This window comes from Apodemus sylvaticus, chromosome 7, assembly GCF_947179515.1.
Source record: "Apodemus sylvaticus chromosome 7, mApoSyl1.1, whole genome shotgun sequence".
Classification (NCBI taxonomy): Eukaryota; Metazoa; Chordata; class Mammalia; order Rodentia; family Muridae; genus Apodemus; species Apodemus sylvaticus.
In genome coordinates, this window is record NC_067478.1 from 80666845 (window position 1) to 80674374 (window position 7530).

The following is a 7530-nucleotide window of genomic DNA, read 5'->3' on the forward strand; positions in this document are numbered from 1 at the left end:
ACTCTATCTTCTGCCCTGGGAGGAGCTTAAGCATACCAAGATCCCATCATATTCAAACCACCACAGTTACTTTTCCTTTGCTGTAATAAAACACTGTGACCAAGAAAACTTATAAAACAACAGTCCTCAACCTGTGGGTTGCAACCCCTTTGAGGGTCAAATGACCCTCTTTCACTGGGGTCAAATAGCAGATTTCCTGTTTATCAGATTCTTACATTAGGATTCATGACAGTAGCAGAATTGCAGTTATGAAGCAGCAGTGAAAATAATTTTATGGATGGGAGTCACCACCACATGTGGATCTGTATTAAAGGGCTGAAACATTAGGAAGGTTGAGAATCAACTGTTATAGAGGGATAAGACTCCGTCATGGTGGGGAAGTCTGGCAGCAAGCAACAGGGTGGTGGTAGACCAGGAGGCTGAGGACTAACACACAGCAGAGAAAGAACACTGGAAATGGTGGGAGGTTTATCTAAACCTCAAAGCCTGTCTCTAGAGACACACTTCCTTCAATAGAGCCATACCTTCTAAACCTACCCAGTAGTACCAACTGAGGACCAAGTATTCAAAGATCCGAGCCTCTGAGGAACATTCTCATTCAAACCACCACATTCCATTCTTTGACTTGTGACAATAGCACTATGCAAAATATACTTAGTCCAACTTTAAAAGTCCTCATAGTCTCTTGGTTTAAAAGTTCAGTCCCAAGCAATCTCTTAATTGTACACCCCTGTGAAATCAGAAAGGAAATGACATACTTCTCACATAAATCGACACAGAATATGCATTTCCACTCACTCCTCTTTACCTGTGTGTCCTGTAAGCCACAGAGTTCTGCCAGCCTATAGCTGAATATAGTGGTCTTACATTATGGAGGAAAAAAACCCCTTCAGCACAAGCATGGTCAAGAAATTAAAAAGTGTAGAAAGATTGCCTGTAACAAGTGAGAAGAGCATGTATTTATTTCCAGATCCATTTATGTATAATGAATCTCTATATGTGGAAAGGGAATTTATTCGAATGAGTTATAGGCTGTGGTCCAGCAGAATCTGGTAGTTGTTCAGTGCATAAAGCTGGCTGTCTCAGCAGTTCTTCAGTATATATGGGAATTCTAAGGAAGTAGACTCTAGTTTCAGTGATGGAATGAACTTGCCAGTTAGAGCAAGAACACGCAGGCAAAGAAAGCAAGCTTCCTTCTTTCATTTTCTTTATATAGGCTGCCATCAGAAGGCGTGGCCCAGGCTAAAGGTGGATCTTCATACCTCAAAAAATTAAAGTTGTGCCTTCCCATCTCAAATATCCAGAGTTTAGAAGTGGGTCTTCCCACTTCAAATGATTTAATTAAGGGAAATTAGTGGGTGGGCTTGGGCACACCCAAGGTATACCCAGCCACTTGGATCTTAGTTAATTCCAGATGTAGTTGAGTTGACGACCAAGATGGAAATCAAGATGGCCATCACAGATGGAAAGCTATCAGATAATTTAGGGGTAGGTTTAGGAAAAGGTCATGACACATGTTTGAAAGGTTAAAATGGTGGACAGGAACACTTTGGGGCATGCTCAGGTCATCCCATAAAGATTTCAGACTACATTTATATCATAAAGTGAAGAACCAGCCTGCTTCCATCTCAGCTTAAAAGCATTTTATAGTAAAGATAAACTAGATTCATTCCTGTTTATGATTAAATCTGTTTCTCAATAATTGGGCTGTGCCCCATCTTAACTATAAATGGTTCTGTATGCCTGTACCAGGAATGCAATCATGCCTTTGTTTCAGTTTTATGACTGTCTTGCAACCCTACCTTTGTTTCAAAACAGTTATTATAACCACCTGTTGTTATGACCACTTTGTTATGTTCTGCTTTTGGAAGCCCACCCACCCATTTGCCTCATTTGGAATCCTTTACCCTTGATCTATCAACACCTTATCCTTCCTACATCCGATGCTGACCTCTGGAACCTCACTTTATAGGAAGGCAGCCCACATACATGAATTTAAAACAACAACAACTTGTTTTAATTAACTGCTTGCTTTAATTAATTTTTTTTTGGATTTGTTTTTTTCTTTCGAGACAGGGTTTCTCTGTATAGCCATGGCTATCCTGGAACTCACTCTGTAGACCAGGCTGGCCTTGAACTCAGAAATCCGCCTGCCTCTGCCTCCCAGAGTGCTGGGATTACAGGCTTGCGCCACCACTGCCTGGCTGCTTTAATTAATTTAAACATGACGATTTGGGTTGGTAGAAATTTCTCCTTACATCTTTGAAATTAACATTTGCAGGTCCCCCACCTCCCCAAGATCAAGACCCCATTCCAAATTCTGAAAATCAGAAGATAGTTCCAGCCCTCTGAGACTGAAGAGCTATTCCCTACAACAGTGTTTTTTAACCTGTGGGTCAAGGCTTCTTTGGGGATCAAACCCTTTCACAGGGGTCATCTAAGACCATCAGAAAACACAGATATTCATATTACAATTAATAACTAGCAAAATTACAGTTATGGAACAGCAATGAAAATAATTTTATAATTGGGGCCACCAAAACTTGAGGAACTATTTATTAAAGGGTAAAGCATTAGGAAGGTTGAAAACCATTGTCCTAGGGGGTGTGCACCTTGAAGACATTCCTAAGACCCTGAGGCGCATCTTCAGTTCAGCATTAGTGAGAGAGAGAGAGAGAGAGAGAGAAGCACTGGTTTATGGAAGCCTCCTCTGCTAAGTCATAGATTCTCTTCATGGCATCTGGTTCTGTGGGATATCGGTCTGGGGATATGGTTGGCTCCAACAAGATCCAATATTTCCCAGGTCCAGAGCAACAAACAAGACACTGCAATAATCCATCTGGTTACTTGGGAGCTGAGGCAGAACCACGAGTTCTTTCTATAACTCATCTTGGGACCCTGAGGAGGCCCTGGTGAGGCTGGGAGCTGAGACAAAGGAGAGGCCCAGCACCTCAGCATCTATTGGCAGGACTTCAATGCCTAGGCCGCATAACAGAGCCAAGGAACCTGGAGGACTTTCCTAAACAGTGGTAGCCAAGAGTTTGGATAGAGCCCAGTGGTGGTGGTGCACGGCTTTAATCTCAGCACTCAAGAGGCAGAGACAGGTAAATCTCTAAGTCAGCCTGATCTACAGAGCAAGTTCCAAGATATCCAGGTTACACAGAGAAACCCTGTCTTGAAAAAGCAAAAACAAAGCAAAAAATATAGAACTATAGGGGCTGGAGAGATGACTCAGCAGTTAAGGGCAGTGACTGTTCTTCCAGAGGTCCTGAGTTCAGTCCCCACATGGTGACTCACAACCATCTATAATGGGATCTGATGCTGTTTTCTGGTGTGTCTGAAGGTGCAACAGTGTACTCACATATATAAAGTAAATAAATCTTTTTAAAAAATTAGAAAAAGAGAGAAAGAGTTTGAATAATCCCAGTGAGGGAAGCCAGCATCACCAGAAGCTGAAATGGCCGAACTGAACCAGCCCAAAAACTTAGGAAGCTTCTGGTAGATTCTCATCACCAGGGTTTCACAGGGAGGTGGTTGAGGAAAAGCCTGTTTAAAAACAAAAACAAGAGATTACTGAGGCGGGGGCGGCGGCGGTAGCAGTGGCTGCTCCAGCTGAAGGGCTATCAGCAGTGGAACCAAGGCGACACAGGGTCCAGTTAGGCCCTGCGCCCACGACCACTGACCTTCGCTGACCAGCCGGGCGGGAAGCAACTGCGGTTCTGCGGAGCCTTTCGCTGCACGGAAGCCACTTCAGAACTCGGCTGCCCGCCAGTCAGGAGAGACTCACCGCCATCTTGATCCCGGGCTCCAGAGATCGGTCAAACTGAGGTACACAAACATAATCCTAGGCCCAACACCGCAGGGGTCTGAGCCAGACGGGCGTTGGCCTGCACCCAGGCCCTGGGCTGTTCGAGTGGCCATCGGGGCGCCAACCCAGCCAGGAGTTTTTTTTTTTGCCCCGGCCGGTGCACGCACCGCCATTTTGCCTACAGGAGCCAGAGTGCTCGGGAGGGCAGAGACTGCTAACAAGCGTAGCCTGAGGCTAACAAAACGGGGGTCTAGGCCCCAAAAGGCACAGGACTGACCCCAAGAACTGGGCGGCTTGGTGGGCCATCTGTGTGTCAACCAGCCCAGGAGGTTATTAGCACAACAGACTCTCCCGGTGCTTTCGCGGAGCGCGGACGCGCACGCCCGCCATCCAGGTCACCTGGCGGACCCAAATAACAGACATAGCCCTAGGGGAACTTTGCTCGGACCTTGGCCTCCCAGGCGTTTGCCTGGACTCAGGGCCCAGGCGACAAGGCTAACCTAGTGTGCGCCAGCCCGGTTGGGGAAATCGGCTGCCCAGCGGAGTGAGCGGAGCACAGGGGAGGTCACAGCAACATTCACCTTCGGAGCTCCCTGGGGGTGCACACGGGTTCCACCTGGTCCACAGACACAATCTGGGGCAAGGCCTCAGGCAGAAGCCCCCAGCTCAACTCTCTCCGCTTCAGATCAGCCTGGGTGGCCGCCACATCTCCAGGTCCCTCAAGAGGCTAGTGGGGGCTTCCGGGCGGCCAGCTGGGAGAAGTCAGTGTGCTCCAATAAATCCTGCGGGCCCCAGCGGGAGCCTTCAGGTGCCTGCTTCGGGATCTGAACAGCCTGGACAACAGCACCCTGTCTACAGGCACTGCAGAGTGTAAGCTGTGCACCAGAGGCCAACAGGGAAGGGGCAGCTTGCACTGGTGAGTCCAGCACTGACAAGACCAAGTAACACCAGTGAGAGCTAGATGGCAAAAGGCAAACGCAGAAACGTCACCAACAGAAATCAAGGCAATATGGCAACATCTGAACCAAATTCTCCTCTACCAGCAAGTCCTGGATACCCCATCACACCAGTAAAACAAGATTTGGATTTAAAATCACTGGTCATGATGCTGGTACAGGAACACATGAAGGACATTGAGGAGAAAATGGATCAAAAGTTAGAAGCCCTTGCAAGGGAAACACAAAAATCATTGAAAGAAATCCAGGAGAATACAAAAGCCAACAAGGAGGAAATGCAAAAAACACTTAAAGAAATACAGGAGAACTTTGCTCAACAGGCTGAGGTCATGAAAGACGAAACACAAAAATCTCTTAAAGAAATACAGGAGAACTTTGGTCAACAGGCTGAGCTCATGAAAGAGGAAACACAAAAATCTCTTAAAGAATTACAGGAAAACACAAACATGCAAGGGAAGGAGCTAAGCAAAACCATCCAGGATCTAAAATCAGAAGTAGAAACAACTAAGAAAACTCAAAGGGAGACAACTTTGGAGATAGAAAGCCTTGGGAAGAAATCAGGGGACAGAGATGCAAATATCAACAACAGAATACAAGAGATAGAAGAAAGAATCTCAGATGCTGAAGATTCCATAGAAACCATGGACTCAACAGTTAAAGAAAATGCAAAGTGCAAAAAGCTTGTAACCCAAAATATCCAGGAAATCCAGGACACAATGAGAAGACCAAACCTAAGGATTATAGGCATAGATGAGAGTGAAGATTTACAACTTAAAGGGCCAGCAAATATCTTCAATAAAATTATGGAAGAAAACTTCCCTAACCTAAAGAGAGAGATGCCCATGAATATACAAGAAGCCTACAGAACTCCAAACAGACTGGACCAGAACAGAAATACTTCCCGTCACATAATAATCAAAACACCAAATGTTCTAAACAAAGAAAGAATACTAAAGGCAGTAAGAGAAAAAGGCCAAGTAACATATAAAGGAAGACCTATCAGAATCACAGCAGACTTTTCACCTGAGACTATGAAGGCTAGAAGGTCCTGGGCAGATCTCATGCAGACTCTAAGAGAACACAAATGCCAACCAAAACTACTATATCCAGCAAAACTCTCAATCACCATAGATGGAGAAACTAAGATATTTCACGACAAAACCAAGTTCACCCAATATCTATCCACAAACCCAGCCCTAAAAAGGATAATAGGAGGACAACACCAATACAAGGAGGGAAACTCCACCCTGAAAAAAGCAAGATAGTAACCTTTCATCAAACCCAAATAAGTTAAGCAATCAAATTTAAAAAATAATGTCAAAAATGATAGGAAGTAACAATCACTATTCCTTAATATCTCTTAACATCAATGGACTCAATGCCCCAATAAAAAGACACAGACTAACTGACTGGATACGTAAACAGGACCCTACATTTTGCTGCTTACAGGAAACACACCTCAGGGTCAAAGACAAACACTACCTTAGAGTAAAAGGCTGGAAGACAATTTTACAAGCAAATGGTCTCAGGAAACAAGCTGGAGTAGCCATTTTAATATCAGATAAAATTGACTTTCAACCCAAAGTCATCAAAAGAGACTCTGAGGGACACTTCTTGCTGGTCAAAGGAAAAATACAACAAGAAGAACTCTCAATCCTGAACATCTATGCTCCAAATGCAAGGGCACCCTCTTTCATAAAAGAAACTTTATTAAAACTCAAAGCACACATTGCACCTAACACAATAATTGTGGGTGACTTCAACACTGCACTTTCCTCAATGGACCGATCAGGAAAACAGAAACTAAACAAGGACACAATGAAACTAATTGAAGCTTTGGACCAATTAGATTTAACGGATATATATAGAACATTCTATCCTAAAACAAAAGAATATACCTTTTTTTCAGCACCTCATGGTACCTTCTCCAAAATCGACCATATAATTGGTCACAAGACAGACCTCAACAAATATAAAAAGATAGAACTAATCCCATGCCTCCTATCTGATCATTATGGAATAAAAGTGGTCTTCAATAGCAACAGAAACAACAGAAAACCCACAAACACGTGGAGATTGAACAATACTCTACTCAATGACACCTTGGTCAAGGAAGAAATAAAGAAAGAAATTAAAGACTTTTTAGAACACAATGAAAATGAAAACACAACATACCCAAATCTATGGGACACAATGAAAGCAGTGCTAAGAGGAAAACTCATAGCCCTGAGTGCCTCCAAAAAGAAAATGGAGAGAGCATACATTACCAACTTAATGACACACCTGAAAGCCCTAGAACAAAAAGAAGCTATTTCACCCAGGAGGAGTAGAAGGCAGGAAATCATCAAACTCAGGGCCGAAATCAATCAAGTAGAAACAAAGAGAACCATACAAAAAATCAACAAAACTAGGAGCTGGTTCTTTGAGAAAATCAACAAGATAGATAAACCCTTAGCCAGACTGACCAAAGGGCACAGAGAAAGTATCCAAATTAACAAACTTAGAAATGAAAAGGGAGACATAACAACGGAAACTGAGGAAATCCAAAAAATCATCAGATCCTACTACAAGAGCCTGTACTCAACACAACTGGAGAATCTGGAGGAAATGGACAATTTCCTTGACAGATACCAAATACCAAAATTAAATCAGGACCAACTAGACCATCTAAACAGTCCCATAAAGCCTAAAGAAATAGAAGGAGTCATAGAAAGTCTTCCAACCAAAAAAAGCACAGGACCAGATGGTTTCAGTGCAGAATTCTAC